The sequence below is a fragment of the Salarias fasciatus genome, chromosome 23 (genome assembly GCF_902148845.1).
Source record: "Salarias fasciatus chromosome 23, fSalaFa1.1, whole genome shotgun sequence".
Taxonomy (NCBI): Eukaryota; Metazoa; Chordata; class Actinopteri; order Blenniiformes; family Blenniidae; genus Salarias; species Salarias fasciatus.
In genome coordinates this window covers 6,117,090-6,138,789 of record NC_043766.1, presented here as the reverse complement: position 1 = coordinate 6,138,789, position 21,700 = coordinate 6,117,090, and the positions used below count along the sequence as shown (strand labels likewise).

At 38.8% G+C, this 21,700-nt stretch overlaps 1 protein-coding gene across 1 annotated transcript in view; it reads left to right on the top strand.

The window, feature by feature from the left end:
- Nucleotides 1-4,221: 4,221 nt before the first annotated feature.
- The window catches only part of clocka (clock circadian regulator a), a 32,308-nt gene continuing 14,829 nt past the window's right edge, over nt 4,222-21,700 (top strand). Inside the window, exons 1-2 of the mRNA XM_030083729.1 lie at nt 4,222-4,237; nt 12,346-12,433. The gene's annotated coding sequence lies outside the window, so the exon portion shown is untranslated. The remainder of the gene's footprint in view (nt 4,238-12,345; nt 12,434-21,700) is intronic.

Below are 21,700 nucleotides of genomic sequence, written 5' to 3'. Positions count from 1 at the left end.
CTTAACAGAGGACTGGAACACATTTATTGAAAGTCAATATCAGATGACTTTATATATTGATTTAAGTTGTATTACTGATTTCAAATTTTTAATTCAATGTCAATATTAGGTAGCTTTTTTAGCAAACATGTTTTGAATTCTGTTAGTTTGTCCCCACTTCAGAAATGTCTTAGATATGGCTTTTATTATTATTAATGTATTTCAATGAAAGCCCATATTCAGTTACAATTGTTCTCCATTAGACTCATTTTTGAAACAGAAATTACGTTCTCAAAACAAAATGGACAAACCTCCAAACAACTTGGCAACTACTCTCAACAGAATGATATTTCTCATTCATTTCATCACATTACAAATATCTGAGTTTTGAAAGTCCTTTATTTGTCCCACAGGGGGAAATTGCAGAAAAGCCCATGTCTCAATGTCTCTGAACATCTTTGCGAATGATTAAGCACTGTTAGACCGGATTTAGCACAGTTTCCAAGTGAATATATCATGTTGATCTAAACTGATTGATTGATTCTCAGTCTAATGCTTGTTCTCTCCAAAACATATTGGCATCATTTCATTATATCAGCCACCACATGCAAAATCATCTTTTCAGCTGTCAAAATTAGTCAAGAACACTTCAATACCATGAATACCAGACATGGATCTGTTTACAGGAGGGTGAGGAGGGTGACCAGTGAAGACGTGATCTGTCAAACTTCAGCATCACTTACAGGACTGTGGGCTACATCCAATTTTCTTTTGTTGTTGTTGTTGTTTGTTTGTGTTTGTTTTACAGTATGCTGTACTCTAACGGATGGAAATTACTTTGTGTGTGAATAAAAATAACAATTTCCTTGGAAATATGAGTGCAATACGTGAAGTCAAAACTTGAAGGTTCTACTTGCTGTAAAATGTTTTTTTTTCTTAATTTTCTAATGCAAAGTGTATTCTTTTCTTTTTAACTATGGTGTTGTGCTGAACTATAAGACCATTTTGTCAATGATCTTAGAGTTTTGAAAATGTAATTTCTGTTTCAAGAAATGAGACAAACCAATGGACAAAAACTTTTTTCTTGGTGAAGATCAAGCCATGCTCCAAATGACATTCAGCCAGATTTTATCTTCTTTTTCGCAACAACAAAATGCATCTTTTACCACCAGCCTCCATGAAAAACTACAAATAATGCAGACACCAGCATTTTAGCAGTACAGAATAATTTTGAAATGTAGACTTTTCATCAAATATACACATATCTAAGAGTCATATTGGAGATTTTACATTCCTTCTTACTCTTTATCTGCAGTATCATTTAGGACCTCTGCATGTTGGTATTCAAGTGCACTTCTTCAAACTCAACAGTAGATGTCAGTGACAAAACCCCAAGTGGCTACACCGGGTTTTTCAGACCCTTGGTACAGTTTTGCACCCTCTTAAACACAACGTTCATTCCTTACAGTCATACCGAATTGTATCTTCTATGGGTTATTCTGTGTATATGAGGTATTTAATCTCGTATAGATAACTGCCTTCATAAAACACAGGTGTTTACAGGGGAGAAAAATAATCTGACTTTATTGAGAGCAGGATGCCCTGCTATGTTCCTACTCATGTTTGCCCATATTCAACAGGCACAAGAGAAACCAAAATCAAATAAAATAAAGGAGCATTTGCTTGAATTTAAAATAATTTAGAACATTCACTTTCTTCCACAGTTAACTCTCCTGTTACTCTTATAACTGCTATCCACTGGAAGTAACAGACATGTTTGGAGGTTGCCGGAAGCAGGTTAATTATTTGGTTATTAGCCTTTTATTCATTGCATTAAAATAGCCGAAAGACTCTGTAATACTGATTTATATAGAATACTGATATTTGTTATCATCCACAAAGACAGTGTTAGTGAGAACAATTTACCAAAAAAAAAAAAAATGCTTTTCTGTGAGCACCATTTACTGTACAACAGGGGGCAGTGTGTCTCACTTTAGATTAGAATGTCTCCCCTGTTGTTGTCTTTTATGTTTCTATGATGAAATGTGGAGAATAAAACACTGGCCAGGGTCCTCACCCTGACTGCTGTATTTTCTGTGTTATTTTAACAATCCCGACAACCTTAGTGCATATGAAATTGGAGAGTTTTATAGTCTATTATCATAAATCAGATGCTCCCAGCTATAGTAGTTTGTACCGATCAGTGTTTCTTTATTAGGTTTGAATAACAGAAGAATTCTCTCCCTCTCTTTCAAAATGCATTCTTAGTGGGCCTGAATGGTGGTCTTGGTGTATATATAAATATAATATTTTACCTGTAGCCAAAAAAGATAGTAATCAGTTTTAAACAATTGTAGGATTGTATATAATCATTATAATTATGCAAATTAAAGTGTGTTTCTCTTTTTCTATGTTTCTTCAATGCTTCAATGATGTAACGGCTAGAGTTTATTGCTTTTGTGACATAAAGATAAAAAAGAAGGCATTTTATCTCACTATCTAAACACAGTAAAGATTCAAACAAATTGTCAAATTCATGCATGGCCATCCTTTTGCGTGTACCAAGTACCAGTCCTCACCTACTTACAACCACACAGTAAACAGTGCTGTTGAAAGTGCTGACAAAACACCTAAATATAGTTATTTGTTTATATTTATTTAACCTTTGTTCAACAGGGTAGGTAATTTAAACACACTTGTATTTACTATGACAGCCTGAGCAAATGCTAGGCTCTTGGTAAGAAATTGCTAGAAATTGCTTACAAAAAGAAGAATACAAATAAAAGATCAACAGATTATGCATACAAATACAATAAGTAGTAAAATGAAACAATACAAACAACAAGCGTCAGCAAAAGAAGTTAGTGGGTTATGAAGCAGTGGAACTGTTCATTAGAGACCCTGAATTCTTAATTGGATATGGAATTACCCAGTTTTAATGTCTGGCTTTGCAGATTGGCATGAACAGACCTGAACACACAGTAACAGAGATTTACCCGATTACAGGACATATTACTTATAAACTTATTTTAAATAATTTGTTATATGTTTTATATTACCACAGTCCCGGAATTTGAGAATCACGATTCTAAAATTCTGAAAATGTCAAACACTGTAAAATTTCCACATACTCTTAAACCACCAACATTTTAAAACTCAACAATTCTAAACTGTCCAACACATTCTAAAGCTCTGAAACTACTCAATTCAATTCAAATCGATTCAAAATTTTAAAGAGTATTTTATACCATCTCTGCAAATAAATAGAAACAGCGCCACGACGCGTCGACTTGCATACTGTGCACAAAAATGGAATTGCAGCTGTGGGCTGTTTCCATGGTGATCAGTGCAACGCCGGAGATGGAGAAATGCAGAAAAAAATTCAGAATAATCATTTCATTAAATTATTAATTGTTTTGTATGACACCACATAAGCACGTAAAATAAACACCACTTATACCTGTAACAGCTTCCCCTCAGCAAAATATTCATTACCTGGCCATCAAGCCATCAAATATAATGAGAGACATCAGCTTAAAATGCTGAAAAAAGCAACAGTGAGTCCGTGGTTCGTTGTGAGCAGCACATATTCGTGTCTTGTGTTTTGTTCCGATGTCGGTGTATGTATAACATTATAATTACGGAGAGATGAGTAGTTAACTTTCTAAAGTCATCCCTCACTCATCCTCTCTTTCTCCCTGTGTGTGTGTGTGTGTGTGTGTGTGTGTGTGTGTGTGTGTGTGTGTGTGTGTGTGTGTGTGTGTGTGTGTGTTATCTGGAGCACAGCGGTGGGCCCTTTTGGCTCCACTTCCAGCTCCAGCCGGGACCGCCTCAGCCCTGCGCAGTCAACCATCAGCGGCGTCACTGCGTGCGGGGATATCCCGGTGAGAGGGGCAGACTGCTCGGGTAAGTGTCACAGCAGCTGCCGTCGAGCCCCGCTCTGTAGCCGCGCCGCTTCCCTCTGCAGCCCGGGTGTGTGCCGCTGTCAGGCATCACGGCTGTGCTTTTGCGTGTTTGATGACACGGGGTGACCGGAGGCCCGCTGACCCACATTCTTATCTAATGCTGCACGTTAGCAGCAGCAGCAGCAGCTAGCTCCGGCTAGCAGAGGCTTGACACACTTACGGCAGTACAGTATAGCGGAGGACTTAAACGCTCGTTTTGTGACTTAAAGTCTCTCTGCTGTGGGAAAACAAGGGCCCTGCGTGTGTTTTCCTCCACGGATAAAGCCCTCCCGCTGCGCTTGTCATACGTCTCGGTGAGTGTTATCAACTAAAAAGCTCTGTTTTTGTTGCTGTAATTGGCGCTAGCATGTAGGCTAGGTGGCATTAGCTTGTAGCAATCAGTGCCCGATGTGCCGGCCGGCATCAGCGGCAGTGAAGGGACAGATGAAGAGATGTGCTGTGCTTGGTGTCTGTCACCTGAAAACTGTCCTCGCATCTGATTTCTTTTACACGCACAGTTAACCAGCGCTTGCCTTTTCACATTTAATATTTATATTTTCCAGTCTCCGGAAACTGCGTTTCTTGCCAGTTGTATTTTCGCTTTGTACTCTGCCGATCTCCATTCAGCTGATATGGCATCACATACGGTGACTAAATCTATGCAATTCCAAGTTCATCAGCAAAACCTGGCCAGTAATATTGCATCTCAGCTCAAATGAAATTTGATATAGAACTCACTGACATGATTTGGCTGCGAGTCACAGGGTATACAGTTTGATCTAGATATAAATCAATTCTCTGAGCCTGCCACATGCATTTAAGTCGAACAGGTGAGGCAAGTTGTTCACTTTGAAACTTCAAATGTGCGTCCTCATAAGAGGATATGCATTCATTTATTAAGAGTCTTTATACGATTTAAAACAACACACTACATTTTTAATTCGTGACTCAGATTAATATTGTTTCAAACCTTTATATAAAACTAAAGTCAACTAATGTCTTGTTCTGACACGCAGACTCACATTTCTATACAACTAGAATATTCACTGTCCTTTTATGTATTATTCCTTCTACCTAGGTTTGTAAAAGAATAGTTATGGGCTCAGATTGTAGATTCCATTTTAAATATTTGTGGTTCAGTCCTACATATCCTTATGTCAAAGTCTCCTCTAGCAGGATGCTGAACTCCCAGATTGCCCCCACTGTCTGTGTGCACCTTGCATGACAACCAGTGCCACGAGCTTATGACTCTATGAGTGTTTGCAAATGTGAGTGATCACATAGTGTGTTGAGACTCCTGAAGCAATACAATATGTTGTAAAACTGAAGTCCAGTTAAATGTATTTAATTACTCTGTAATAATCTAGTGAACACCATACTACTAGTTCAAATTCTTAGTATGGCACTTGTTGATGGAAACCGATGTTCACATGAAGACATAGCAATTTCCATTCCATACTTAAAACTATCTATCTATCTATCTATCTATCTATCTATCTATCTATCTATCTATCTGTCTATCTATCTGTCTATCTGTCTGTCTGTCTACATGCACATCATAGTGGAGGCATCATTTTGATTACTAATTACTCTTTATAGAAACACCCCTCAATTTTTATTTTAAATTGAAGGTCATAAAAATGATCCAGTCTTCAGAAAACTGAAATGTTACTCAACATATGACATTGCTGAAATGAATGGCTCTTAAGTGAAGTTTTATTTTTATGTGATGTTATGTTTGTGCTTGTTTATGTCTGCATAAGCCCCCCCCCAAAAAAAAAAAAAGTATCTGCCATGCTGTCTTTACAGCTCTGACATCCAAATGTGAGGGATGCAACTAACTGCAAATTTCAGAAAGTCAGAATTTATTTACATCATTAGACAAGCAGCATATCAGCTGTTGAAACTCACACATTTTACCTTTTCACAAAACATATTGGCTAATTTTGAATTCGATGGGAGCTACACATGTCCATCTCCCCTCACCATCATTCTTCTCACAGCAATCTATGCAGTGATGCTGCATAGATCAGTTTCTGGGGCTTTTGAAAAGATCGTTGGCCCATTCTTGTCCAATGTGGGTTTCTAGCTGCTCTGGGTTTTTCGTAAATGTTTACTTTTCATAATACACCAAACATTTTCCACTGGTAAAAAGTTTGTACTGAGGGATATTCTCACCCAGGTTCTTCCATTGTGGGACCATGCTGGTGTGATGAATCCAGTGTGTGCCTCACTGGTTTGTGTGTGTGTGTGTGTGTGTGTGTGTGTGTGTGTGTGTGTGTGTGTGTGTGTGTGTGTGTGTGTGTGTGTGTTTTGCAGTTTAATGAAAAGTTGAATAACTTTTAAAACACTCTGGTCCTCCTCAGTGCTATTTTTCTACAATCTGCTATTAGTGACTGTTTGCCTATTTAGCTGGGTACAAAATGCTCCTCCTGAATGACAATTTTTGTTTCCTTGTAGCTGTTTTGTGATGCAGCTGCCATAATTCCAAACAGAGATATATTTATGAAATGGCAACATGTCTCAATTTTGAATAGAACTTTAAAATCATTGTATCAAGTTTTATATACATAGATACATTTTACCACCCTTTCTTCATCAACTTACATGATAGTTGTGTTTACACTAGACTTGATGCAAACATCAAGAACTTTTGGAGCTATAAGTGGAGCATTGAAAATATTTTGACACCTTTTTTCGGTGACAGTGCTGATGTGTGTTGCAAGTGAGCAAAGGAAACCAGGACACACTCTCTCTCTCTTTCTCTCTCTCTCTCTCTCTCTCTCTCTCTCTCTCTCTCTCTCTCTCTCTCTCTGCATTACTTTTAAATGGCAGAAAAAGTGGGATTGACAGCAGTGAGCTATGAGAGAGGGATATCTACATGTACAGATTACATTAATTACATTGTTACATGCTACGCCTGATATTGTAATTACTTTATGCTTGTCATGCTGGGCTTTTACACACACACACACACACACACACACACACACACACACACACACACACACACACACACACACACACACACACAGGTATTTGCCTTCATACGCAGTATAAGCTGGCTTGTGGCAAGTGCATTTATCTGTTTGAGGACTTGATAATAGGTGGAGCTACTTAATCTGTGTGTATAGACGAGATACTGGTATTGGCACACTGCTTACTGGCAAGCTGTTACTGATCTACTGATTAGAGATCTTGAATTTTTGGAATTGTGGAGCTCCATGTGGAATGTTCCACATTTCATATGCAAGTAATTACTGCCAAAACCTCAGGCCTGTGTTGCAGCTGTTTATGTAAACGGCACATACAGTGTGTTAGGAATAACTGCTATAACATCATCAGTCATAGAGCAACCTTAATTATGAAGTTAAACTATTTATTTCCATTCACAAGGTGTCAGTGAAGTGATCTTTACTAATACATAACCAATTTCATTAGTCAAGATTGGTCATATGTTTTCTGCACTCTGTGAGAGCAACTATCATGAGGCTAAAGACTCAACCCTGTGTTGTGACTCACTTCTTGAAAAGGTATGACTTGGACTTTAGTTGACAGCTCAATACTTGAATGTCAGGGCTGCTGCCCTTTGTGGTCCTTACCTTTTTTAATCAGTCACACTTGATTGGTTGTTGTTGAGAATAAGAATTGACACGAGAATAAAAGCATTTAAACTTCAGCATTTTTTCATGATCTACAACTCTTAAAGGTATAATGGACGATTTCCTCGAAAAAGTCTAAGCCAAACGTCTGTTACTCGCTTTTTGAAAACGCGCATGCGCCAGACCATCCTACCTGCTCTGCTGCTCCTACGAGCATGCTTCATGCCGTGACGCAAGCATTTCTTCAGCGTGATTGACATGTCAGAGGACCAATAGTTGACGCTATCATCACGCCATTCATTGGCTAAAACATTGTCCATTATACCTTTAATGTGTACCACGTAATAAGAATTGAAGATCAATTTACATAGTTTCATATTAGATTGGATAAACTTGTCATCATAGTCATGAAACGTGCTAATTTTGTTGTTAACCATTTAGCTGTTAATCGACGAAATGTTTTCACTGCTTAGCACATCATCCAGTGATGATTGAATGTAGGTCAGTCATACTGAGGTTACTATAATAAAAAAAATGTGGAAAATACTACCCAAACTTAAGTAGTACAGTATTTGACAACAGGATTATTTCCTGTTCATAGAAAAACTATGAGGTGTTTTTGCTCAAGTAAATGCAATTTTTTCTCACATTTTCTGACAGACTTGTTGACTTTAAAGGGATCAAAAGGGAGAAAAGTTGTCTTGAATATCCTTCAATAATACCAACCCCAGGGTTTCTCTTTCATTTTAATGAGAGCTCTGTAAGTCATTAAACAACATCTTTTCTGTTGTTAGAGGGATCGCCTGTATAAAACCCTGTTGTAAGTTTGGTGTTGTGGTGCTTTAATCCAAATGATTCTTAAATCAATCTGTCACCAAAGCATTCAAATTATTAACAGCAGAAGTAGCCATAAAAAGCATTTTGATTAGTCCATTTTATCCATTGATACATAACACAGATAAGAAAAAAATCTACAAATTTATTCAGCTGGTTCCTCCTCATTATCCTCAAGAGGACTTCTTCAGCTGCAGGCACATTTGTTCCTGAGAATTCGTCCTTGCCACACACAATGCTGTGGGTCAGGCTGACCTGTTTTTTTTCTTGGTTTTTTTTTTTGTTTTGTTTTTGTTTTTTTGAGATCTGAGACGCATGTACCTGTAGAAGACATTCAGCCGTGACTTATTTCTATGGCTGATCACACCAGCAGCAACAATGTTCAGATTCTTTGCACACAAAACAAATTATCTCTCTGGCGTTTGTGTCAATATGTACAGTGATAAAGTTTTAACACAAGCTGACAAGCTTTAGAGGAAGACCTGCTTGACGTTGAACTTCAAACTAGACAAAATGTTTTACCGAGCCAGTGATGACATTTCTTTGACATTTAAAGTTGGATTTCTTATAATGCACTGTGCCGATGATTAGTATTGACTCAGCATACATCTTCATAGAGTCACACGGCCTTGTTGTTTTCAAGTTATCACTAAATGATAGAGTGATTATACCTTGAAAGTCAAGGTTCAGGTCACTTTGACATCAATGTTGTGCTTTGTTTTTCAATACAGTATCAACACCTATCAAAAACTTTTTAAAGTCTTTTTTTTAACAGCCAGGTTGTATTTACCATGCACAAATACAGACTAAGAAGAATGGATGGATGGAAGGAGGGTTTGATTTTTTATATTGATCATATCTGGCACTGGCAGTCATTTGTCTAACAACTATTGTTGGGTTGGAAGACGAGACAATCAGCCATGCATGCAAACAAGCAAGAGTAAAGTTTTTACAAAATATAAATTCAAAGTATTTTCTCATTTTACAGTCTTTCTGTTCTTTCTTTGTGCTGTAGCATAAAGTACTACCAAAAAAAAAGTACATGCATTCAGTAATGCGTATAACAAATTTAAGGCATAACCAAAAAGATCAGTACTACTCTTGAACATGAAATGTGGCCTATGATCCAGCTTTCAGTTTTATTCTGAGTTCAGCATCACAACAGCACCAGGGCATCAGAAACAATGACATATGTTGGTTGTGTTCCACGTAAGCCTGATCGATTAAGTCAGATGTCAGGAGTAACCATGACTGTTGACCTGGGGCTCAAACTGTGTTGATGAGAAGCCAGCTACAGGTGCTGGACAATGTTGTGAAGGTGCTGGCCACAGGCTTTTAAAAATGCTGCAGCTCAGCTGCTTTGGATGGCAGCGAAGGTGATGTGCTACAGGAGGAGCTGCCACAACTGGAGCATTACAAGTAAAATAGCTTGAGCAAAACGTGCGATCCAGAAGATCTGTGCAATGAATAAACTGAGGACATTGGAGACGGTAATAAGGAAACTTTTGGGAAGTTCAGAAAAGTCATGGCTTGTTATCAATGTATAAAATTGTAGTGTAGATTACTACAGCCGTCTAATTTAACAAGTTTATTTAACAAATGAAAATTTGTGCTTTAGTATAAAGATTTATTCTCTATTTTTCCCCCCCAAAATATCAATCTTAAAGGTTTTCTTATAATCAGAGCTGTCAGATATACCAATATGGTAACTTGTGGCATTTTGAGAAGCATTTATACATGTAATTTGGTTTTATTATAGTTTTAACTTAATTGAGTGAAAACTAACAATACAGTTTCCATCCTATTTTTTCCTTACATTTTTATTATTCTATGCTATCTTATTCGCTCTGCGACACAGAGGTGCTCTAGACGATCCCAGCTGACGATGGGTGAAGACAGGATACACCTTGGACTGATTGTCAGTCCAACACAGGGGATATTCACACACATTCACACCTCCGATAGCTGTAGAGCCTGTTTACATGATGACGATTTCAAGTGAAAATGGATAACTTTAATAGCATTTTGGGTTTCTGTTTGCACAACTATGATGCTCGAAGCCACTGAAAAATGGTTTTTGGAAACAACTCCCACAGTTGAATTTTTTGAAGGCACTTGTTTGCCTTGTAGTTGCCGTACACACATGGAAAAAAAAATACTTCAAGAAAACCCTTTTAGCCATCTTCTTGTTCAACACTGCTGCTGCATGTGCGCACCACAGCTGTGGTAAATAGCTCTTTTCCACATGCGTGAGTAGATGGTCAGTAATAAACATGGCAGCCCCCAGAGTGGCCAACATGATTCTCATATGAATGTCTGTGTACTCCCATTGTTAATGGTTATCCCATATTGTTTTCTTCACATATGTAGTTTCATCACAAAAACTAACATTGGGCCCCGCTATTGGTCCAACATGTAAACTACATAATTTTCATGTTTCAAACTGTTGCTGTGTAAACGGACATATTTTTGAGAATGTTGCCGTGTAAGCACGAAACACCAAAGGAAAAAGTCAAAAATGATGAATTTTTACTTGGAACGCCACATGAACAGTGCCATAGTGTCACCTCACATTACCTCACTTAACCTCACATTTTTAGACAATGGGAAGAAACTGTTTCACCCTGGTAAAACCTTAGCAGGCACAAGGGATAACATGTAAACTCCACACAATAAGGCCCCCAAACCTGGATTGGAATTGACAGTTGTCTTACAATGAATTAAGAATGCTGACAGTCAAGTCATTTTGTGACCTGTCTAAAGACAGCTTCATCTATTATACTTATTTTACAGACAGCATGTAAAATATTGTATCAAATTTTAACTCTTTCTCTTTTCAGTTTTCTTTTCCCCCCTTCAGTCGATATTAATAGATTTGTTCTCAGTTGTGCAAGAGAGGTTTGGCTCACTTCAAATATAGCTTTGTTTGTTTTAAACTAGGTTTTATAAACTCTGTACCAATTATTGACTAAAATGAGTTTTGATGGCACAGCCAAGCCTACTATGCTCCTCTGGCTGCAGTTGATTCAAGTAAAAATGGAAAAAGCTGACCTACATGGAGAACAGTGGCAATTGAAAGCCATTTTAAAGTGATGCTATCTAAAGTTACAAAGATTGAGGGGGGAAATGGGTCAAGTCTGTTTGCTTTTATTGATAAGTCATGTGGATTGAAGCACAAAATAATTATAGCACCAGAATTGTCACAAACTGCTCCTTGATTTAGACATAAGCCGATATTTTTTTTGCTTCACAACTTGCAACGGCACCATTTTCAGACTATGTGGGGGTAATAGGTAATGTTTCAATAAACTCAAGTCATAAGAAATTTAGCGAAATGAATATTTGAATAAAGACGGTACTCTTCAGCTCATCTGAGACGTAAGAGAGTTGTCTGCGTGGCTGCATCCTTCTGTGCAGGTGGCTTCGTTAACGCCAAGCTCTTACGGTGCCACATAGATACTTGGGTATCTGCAGACACAGTGTGTACACACTGCATTTTGTCAAAACTTACCATAGGTGTTGGTATTCTGTATGCTATAAACACCATGCCACTTTGTTGTGTCAAAAGATTCTCAACTGAATAATAAGAGTCAACTAAATAGATGTTTTGGGTAATCATTAACATAACTTCATCACATGTTGAAAGTTCTGCAGTGGTTAAGTCAAAACTCCTATCGCCACCAATTTTCTCCCAGTAACGCAGTATGACCATTAAGTTCCCTTCAAATTGTTTAGCTGCCAGAAAGCAAACCTCTGTTGTCCAAATGATGACTAATGGCTTAGGTTTTTAATGAAATATATAGGTGTGCTTGTGTACGTATGAGTGTTTTTGAACTGTCCCCTCATTTCGACAGGGCTGTGGTAGACTCACAATGACCCAGATGTTTTACTTCTGATTCAGCAAGGTTTTTTTTTTTTTTTTTTTTTTTTTTTTTTTTAAGGGGGGGTGTCATTTGTAGACTCACCATTGTCTCCTTGTTCATCAGGTGGGGAACTCAAACAGGATATAGCGACAGAGTAAGCCGTCATGTGGTGAAGCAAGTGGCTAAAAAAATCATCACTCAAGGACAGAAGGTAAAGCGTTTTATATTGACCATACACATATTGCTTTTGGTTGCAGCAGTGAACTGTTTGAAGCCTATTCACATCTCGTACATGGACAAATCTGGGTTAATGCAGCTGTCTGAAAGCTAGTATTAGCTCATTATTCATGTTTTAGAGTTTCTCTATTTTTGTTTTGCTTTATAGTCCATGGGGAAAATGAGTATTTTGGACTCAGTGCATCCTTTTCAATAATTTCTCCTCTTAAAACATTTTAATTAATGTGTTTCAGTATTGTTGCAGATGTTACACAGTTGATAAGCCTAGTTTTATTAATATTGCTCTGTGCTAGCTAGCCAAAGTCTATAGGCACACCTATAGGCTGGCAATTCTTAATTTAATTAAACTGAACAATAAACTGAACAGGTGTCTGGCAGGGTGCGAACTGACATGGATAAGTAAAGAGTAATGTAGCCTTGTGCAACGTCTTCTGTGAATAATCCCGGTCACAAATACATGTAGAACAAAAAACAAAAAAATCAGAGTATGATAAAGGTCATTAGTGTACGTATATTGTGCAGGAAAGTTATTGTGACGTCTGGGTTTTCTTCTTGTTTTGTTTGCAAAGAAGACTACTGTGGTTTAAGTGGCTGTCTGATTCACATGATCAGCAGATCAGCAGTCATATTCCCTAAGTGCTGTTGGTCAAATGGTGGTCATATTGTTTGAGTACAGTCTGTGTCATGACTTGGTTGTAGGACCGCAGTCATTTCTTTATCACTTCCCCTCTGCTGCCAGTCGTCCTTCTGAACTCCAGTGACCCACTTGGCATCTGTATGAGGCCCCTGGCTGAGGTCCTCTTCTTCTGGGACAGGACGCAGGCAGCAGTGGAGGGGCCCCTGCCAACCACTGCTGCTTGCCTCTCAAACATTCCTGTCTGTGTGCTGTGGAGTGAAAATGCAAAAACAAAGACTCCTTTTATGCTGCTGGGCCAGCGGATGTGTGTGCGATGAGTGGAAACACAGCTGGCTGTCCAGCGTTGACTTCAGTTGGTATAACTGTGCAATAGTATGGTGAGCTATGCTGGCAAGCTTGGGTAGTGGATTTTACTTTGTGAAGGCCAAATGACCTGGACATTATTAAAAACCGTTCACCTTCATCAGGGAAGAGGCCAGCCCTTGAACTGAAGCATCTATATTTGCTGTGTAGCATCAGGATGTGCTTACCTTGAAACTACCTCACAGGATATATGACTAAGCAGTTTGTTCTCTTAAAATGTTGAAGTTGATTCATGTGACAGCATTGGCTGCCACGCTTTTTGTTGTTTAAAGGTGCATTAAGGAGTTTGCACGTTTTATGCGAAACGGCGGCCCCTGCAGGCCTTGGCCGTAATGCAGCTTAGTGAAAAACTCATGCCTGTGGCTTCCGTGCACGGAAGAGGGGAACTCCTTCCTTGCTCTTTTAGTAGCGCTCGAGTAAGATTTAAGTTTCTTTTACCTGGTGGAGTCTGTGCTGGAGTTGTGGCAGTGCTAGAAGCCAGTCTTTTCTTACTTTCTGTAAGATCCTGCTCAGTTGTTGCTCACGAAGCATCTGGCGGAGTAATGGCGGACAAAATGAAACTTAACTCCATCAGGCCAGCCGGAGCGTGCATTACGTCATTCCTCTCAAATTCTCCTAAAAAAAATGCTGGTGCCGGACCGGCACTGCAACTTTCAAGTGACAATTTAGCGTTGTTAGCGATACTTACAATGAATATGTCAGGGCACATTGTACACATCATTAAAAATGTGTAACATATTCATGGTGGAAAATAAGTATTTTTAAAGTTGAAAAACTCCTTAAAGCTGGTGTCCGGAGTTTCCGTTCGTTTCCAACGTATGTATCATTTTTCAACAGCGCTTAAATGTGTCAGTCTGGTTCGATACTACAATATAATATTAGCATAACGCAATATAAAAATTTATTTATGAGCCCCGCCTTCGTCTCATAGACCCCCATGTTATCCGAAAAAGCACCGGTCAGCGTCAGCCAATAGATTTCGAGCTTCCGCATTCTCGTGTTGTCAAAGTGTGCGGCAGCCAGAGAGCACGGCCGCTCGTCCAGGCAGAGGTGAGTTAGCAACGCAGCAGCCGCACCGCTTACCTCGGATATATCCATGGTCTGCTGAGCATCCACCGTAAACAGCTAAACATGGAGGATGCTGTAGGACTCGGAGGCTCTCATTTTCACCCGACAAATAATTCGCGTGCACAATTAAGGGGCGTGGCTTGGTCGCTCATGAAAGCAGAGGGAGGGGGAACCTCGAGACATTGGATTAAAAAAAACTCTCTCTTTCAAAACTCCGGACAGGAGCTTTAATGCACCTTTAAAGCAGCATGACAATTTTCTAGGGATTTTCAAGTGGTTTAAGCAAATTTGCAGCTCCTACTTCTTATCTGCTTTCAGTTCAATACTTTGTCTGTTTGTAGCTTTAGAAGATAGAGGATTGATGTTTGCTGGTATCTAGGATTTTTTAAACTTAAGATAGTGACTTGAGCAGCAACAGATGGGGTCATCGTCGGGTCACTACGGTAATCCCCTGCTCTCCGTGACAAGGTATCAGGGGGATGATGAGAAAAACAAAGGTTGCCACAGATTCAGACTTTATCTAATCAAGGGATGTATTACACAACAGACTGTTGACAGTAAAAAAGGTTAAGGGTTGCAAAAGTACTATCTTTTTAGGAATTTTGGTTTATGCAAAAAAATGGAACTGAAATTTACATGGTGTATTTTTTTTAAGGCTCTTGTCACAGACAGTTAATGTTAACATACTAACCCTGTTACTTGCTTTCTTTAGTGTATGGTCAACCCAATAATTTAAAAATCGAAATAATAGAAAAAGTGACTGTGATCACAAAAAGAAAGAAATTATTCTAGATTTTAGTGTCTCCATTACTGTTGCAATAACACAGCATCAGTAGGGTAAAAATAACCTGTCTCATGACAGTCTTAACCCAGCTCACACTCCCTCAAGTACACAAAACGATTACATGCATTCTTTTTAGTCTGATATGATAATTAAAATAGGAAACACTCGAACATATTGGCATGTGATTAAATCTTTCTAAGCTTTAAAGCGATACTTCAACATTTTGGCAAATTGGCCCATTTAGCGCAATTCCTTAGTCATTTCGAACAGAATACTTACTTTTTTTGTGAGGGCGAGCTATTGTTTATTCAGAGGTGAGTCGGGGAAGGTTTTCAGGACGGACACAATGGAGGTGAATGGTATTTTTGTTCCCCCTCGTCAAACTCATCAAATACGCAATCCAACAACCCCAAAACACTTTGGTGGACACGTTATAATCCGCACATTCACTACGCTGTGAAATATTAATGCAAAATTACCAGATTGAGTTGTTTATGCGAAGATTGCTAGGACGGAACTACTTACTAAATATGGCGTCTGGGCGTAGTGATTTCAAAAGAAAAAGTAGTTCCCAGTATTTGCTTCAGTGTCGTAATGCTACTAACTAAGTATGCTGTTCCAAATGACTAAGGAATTGCGCCAAATGGGCCAATTTGCCAAAATGTTGAAGTATCGCTTTAAAAGAAGAAAAAAAAATTTTTTGGAACTTAGTGGCTGTATTTTAGAAAAGTTTGGGGTGAATTGGACCAACAATAATACAACATGTCCTTTTGCTTAATCTGCTAAAATTTAAATGATCTTGTACTTTTTGTTGGACAAACCTCTGAGCCAGACAGAATCTAGGCAACGTTATGTAAAAGATAAAATATCTAAGTTACAGTTTTATTGGAACAAGCTATTTATTTCAAACTAAAAGCGACAAATTGATTGTCTTTTAAATTCATTTTTATATTAGCATTGTTATTGAAGGTTTGTTGTTTATCAGTATAATTACATTGCCGTTGATGCAAACTGTTCTCCCCATGTGCGCGTGACTGCTCTCTTACAGTCCAAAACACATGCACTCTGGCTCCCTGAGCAAGACTCTTGGCCCCCACTAGCTTCCCTCACCCCCAGGTCATTATTGAAGTTTTAAATTAACTCACCTGGTAAAATAAAGGATAATTAATTAATTACATGTTGCGTTATATGAACAAATTTACAATTTGTCATATGTCAATTATATGAATAAGTACTTGTTTGTTATTGAAATGTAAGAAAGTTGTGAAAAAAATGTGTCCAGCACTTGGATGTCTGTACTATACAATCTGTAGACAGAAAACATGCAGCTCTGTATCATGGAGATTTTTATGAATCTCACCAAGATTTAGATCGTTTTAGCATAGGACATTTTTAAAGCCACGGACTGAGCTGGATGCCTACGTCAGGACATTCCATGAATTTATTTGATCACAAATAAGCTTTTTTGCACAAATTTACATGACGTTTTCTGATTGTGTCAGACTTGTGTTGTGTTTTGGCTGATGCTTATGGCAAAGACTTTTGAAAGGTTTTTTTTTTTTTTTTTTCCAAAATGCTTTGCCCGGCGTCTCCGTGTAAACATGGAAAGCACAACCTCTGAAAAACTGAGTACTGCACCTGTGCGATACTGTCATGGTGAATAGTCCTGCAACTCTGAAGGAGATCAACACTAGTAAGTGAGGATCCCAGGTGGTGTTGGTGCTGTTCAACCTTTAAACTGTACCAGCTACGATAAAGTGAAGTTTTCAGACCTCTTTCCCTCAGCTTGAACTGAAAGCTCTTATGTAGTCATTAACATATCAAATTCATTATAGCAAAGGAGTAGAACTTCTTTAAAACAAAGAAAAGTGATGCTGCTTGTAATTCCAACAAGGGCTGGAGTCTTTAGTGTACCTCTGTACTGACTGCAACTGTACTTTTCATAGACGAGCAGCTTATATACTCTGATATGCTGATGGAATCTTGACTTGAATAGCATACGGAGTGTAGTGAGTTCAGATCCAAGTCATTGGTTTTAATTACAATTATCATCACCTTCAACACTGTTATTATATTACCAATTTGTACAAGCTGCTTTCTCTGCTTTTTTTTTCTCCATTTTTTTCATCAAGAGCTAGCTATATGTGTTGATTTTGTTTTGACTTGAGTTTGACCCGATCTCCTTCATACCATATCTCTGTCCTCTGGTTGAAGCACCGACACTCTGCTTCAGACGAGAGTTAAAATGAAGGGCATGACTTGTGGTTGACTGATGCTAAGTGATGCAGAACCATGTCCACTGCATGAAAGCTCAGTGCAGCCGTGTCTCCAGGACACATGTGTCACCGTCACTGATGTCACAGCGTTTTCCACACTCACACTGGAGTTCATGACAAAGGCATTTGCTCTCTGTAGTCTAATAATTCTCAGAGTGTGATGGAGGGAGTATCAGCTGTGGAGGAATCCAGCAGGGCTATTTTTACCCTGCGCGGTGAGGCTGGTTGCTATGGTGTTGCCCGTTGGCACAGTTGCTGTGTTGGCATCCCAGCGTGAGGTGTGGTGGGGTGCGTGATTAGCAGCGCCACAGATACACTTCAGAGTGACTCATATCCTCAGAGCTCTGCTGCCCTACATCTGAATTTGTGTGCACACACCCACATACATGTAGATGCACGATCAGAGAAATTTAACAGTTCTGGGTGCGCAGTGGAAACATGGTAATAAAAACAAAAACAATCACTCCGATTGGATGTGTTTCAACAGAGAACCAGCAACACAGGTGACGTGTGTGATTCTTCATTTCTTGTTGTCTGATAGGTTGAAATTTCTTTCAGCTGATGATTAGCTGTTGAGAGCTCAGCACATCTGCATCACTTTTTCCTCTGACGTCTGTTTCCATTGAGGCTTAGGGAACACCAGGAAGTCTTTGCTTGTCATGTGATCAAACAGGGACACTTGAGAGGGAGGCACTTTGATTGCCCTGCTCACGCCATTTGTGAAACTACTCGTCGTGTAAGATGGGCAGTTTTTTTGAAATATTTTTGCTGGCAGTATTATTAGTAAGAACAGGAAGGTGTTGCCTGTGGAACTGTGATTAAGTTAGATCGGCGGAGGAGGAGGAAAGTAGGTCATTGGGCCAGCAGGTCAGTGAAGCGCAGATGACATCACAGTTATACAACCCCTGCTCTCCCACTTACACAATGCTGAGAAGTCTGCCTCCACCACTGCTGATACAAATGTCACTGCTTAACATTTTCCCACCGTCTCTTTTTCCTTTTTTTGCTTGCACAATGCTAAAATGTTATTAAATTGCCTGGCATCAGCTGTTTCCTTTCCTTTTCTTTCTGTCTGTGATTCAGATCACTTAGCTGTTTTTACTCAACTGTAAATAAATAAATAGATAAATAGATCAATAAATACATAAGAACAAGTAAGAAAACCCCCTCTCTGGTGCTGTAAGCAGTAAATCTATAGATAAAGCAGCTTCCTACAACTTTTCACTCCCCTTGATAGCTTTACGGTTCTGTGTAGTTACAAACTCGTGTTGACAGATAATATGCCTATTTGTGTCACATGTAGCAAATGTAAAGCTTAAAGGCGCATTAAGGAGTTTTTCGACTTTAAAAATACTTATTTTCCACCATAAATATGTTACACATTTTTAATGATGTGTACAATGTGCCCTGACATATTAATTGTAAGTACCTCTAACAGCGCTAAATTGTCACTTGAAAGTTTCAGTGCCGGTCCGGCACCAGAACATTTTTGGGGAGAATTTGAGGGAAGGTGATGTAATGCGCGCTGCCGCTGACCTGATATCCTTAAGTTCGTTTTGTCCGCCATTACTCCGCCAGATTCTTAGTGAGCAACAACTGAGCAGGATCTTCCAGAAAGTAAGAAAGGACTGGCTTCTAGCACTGCCACAGCTCCAGCACAGACTCCACCAGGTAAAAGAAACTTAAATTTTACTCGAGCGCTACTAAAAGAGCGAGGAAGGAGTTCCCCTCTTCCGTGCACGCGAGCCACAGGCACAAGTGTTTCACTGCAGGGGCTGCTGTTTCGCATAAAACGTGCAAACTCCTTAATGCACCTTTAAAATTAATGGGCCATAGAAAAATACTCCTCTGTGCCCTATTTAACCCTCTTTCAGTTTCCCTCATTGAAATATAAATGCTCACAGTATTAACATAATTTTCTTATGTTGTTCAACTTCACAGCAAATTTATGTAAACTATGTTTTTTCACAATCAGATAAACACTATCCCAGTGCTGATGGCGCATACTATGTATGTTCACACTTATACTGTTGATACTTCTGTTATTTTCTTTACATTGTTCGTTACTTAATGTGACCACCAACAGGGTTCCGTGTTAACAGTCTATAGATCTGAAGAAAGCTGCACATATCTCTAGAAAACATAATGTCATACAAAGGCCACACTATGGTTAACGAAGTACAGACATGCTTTTTTGTTTTTTTTTTAATAATATTTAGAAATTAAACAGGGCGGTCCTATTTTTGGGGTGTAACATTCAGCTTCAACAAACATTCAACAACGAGAGAAGGAGTGAAACTGAGTCAGGAGAGCTGTTTAGAGAACTTTCTGTGACCAGGAAACAAATAAAGTTGGTTTTTCCTGTTGCTGGTGGGTTTTTTTTTTTTTTTTTTTTTTTTTTTTTTCAATTACAAATAAATTTCAATGAAAAGAATTTGGTCTTCATCTACTTTTTAGCAGATTTGAGGCTAGTAGATGGAGGGGTTGTCTATGTATCAGTTTTGAAGTTACAATCAGACTTCATCATTTGCAAAAAATGTGTTTAAACAGTGGCACTTTGTATAGAGGTGGCTGCTGCCTCTGTAATGTATGTGCTGATGTGGACTTTCTGACTTTTTTTATGTGGTTCTGTCTGTTTAGCCTCCTCTGGAATTTGATGATGTCTCACTTTGTACACGTTGCTTGTATTGTAGACTGACTGTTCCGACAAACTATGAATTGATTAGTTGCTATGAATACAATTTTACCAGTCAACAGTCAAGAATGCAAATACTTTTAACATTGCAATTTCACCAAACTTCGCAAATCTTTCCCTTTTACTATATGGTTTGATGTACAGGCTGCAGTCCTAGTGTTTTCTGCCTATTCCTCACTGATTTCCTTGTTGCTATCATGCTCTGGTTCCATGTGCTAATCCCATAGTATGTCACCCTCACTGCTAAATTGTCCAAAACATCTGAACTATCTGAGATGCAGCATTTTAAAGACTTTGAATGGCTTGCTAACAATGACCAGCAGCTTATCATACCCCTTGTCTGACGCCCAAAGGCACTGTTCATTACATGCAATGAATGAATGAATGGTTCAGTAAAGTTTCCGCAGATCACATCCATCACGTTCCTCTTGTTTCTGATTCCCTGGTCCAGGTGTTATACAGAAATGATTGTCGGGGAAAAAGAAATGTTATATTGAGGTGAATACATGCTTCCAGGTAGCATCATGTCTTCTTGTGTGCATGTGTGTCACTTCAGGGCTCTAAGACTATCCGCACTGAAGTCTGATAGGGGTTGCATTGAAATTGTAATGTGAACAACCACACACAAAGAAAAGTGTTTTTAAAGATTTTTTGTGAAGGTCAGTGCACCAAAACACAAGTCAAATACATCGGACAGCTTTTTCTTTTCCTCCTGCCTCAGTTAAGTTGGAACGTCTCTCACACAGGTTGTGATGGTAACTGGTTCACAAAGTAAATGGGTCAAACATTTAGGCTGGAAACCCAGTGGGCCCTCTCAATTTAATTTTAAATCTATTGTAGGCCTACCTGTGCAAGAACAATAGTAGAGCTGAATGATGAGAACAATCCCTTTCTCAGCTCGGATGCCTCTTTCCTTCCCTGATGTAAAAGTGTTTTCAGCGTTTTTGCTTCATTAACAATGAAATATTTCATAGTACTGTGAGTCATCACACATGTCCCCACCTGTACTGTTTGTCAGAACTAGAATAATTACACCATTCACAAGTATTTGTCTCTCTGCGTAACGTTTATATACAGTTGCCTTATATTTGTAGTTTAGGTAGGCTATGTTTTAGCTCTTTTTGAGCCTATGAGATAAATAGATAGCAAATGGTTGTAGGAAAATTAACTCCCTTCGAAAGCTCTTTTCTTACCGCAATCCAGGGTACTTGACATGTTTGACAGTCTTGGCTAAAATCGGTTATCTCGCATACAGGCAACATGAGACGTGGTCATTTCAAGATACTGCCTGACTGCCCTTCTTGTGCATTTAAAATCATATACGGTATATGAAATAAAAAATGGTAACAGGCTTTCCGCTATATCAGAATCATGTGCATTAGTGTACAGGTGTTTTCAGTGTCAGAATTACATTCAAT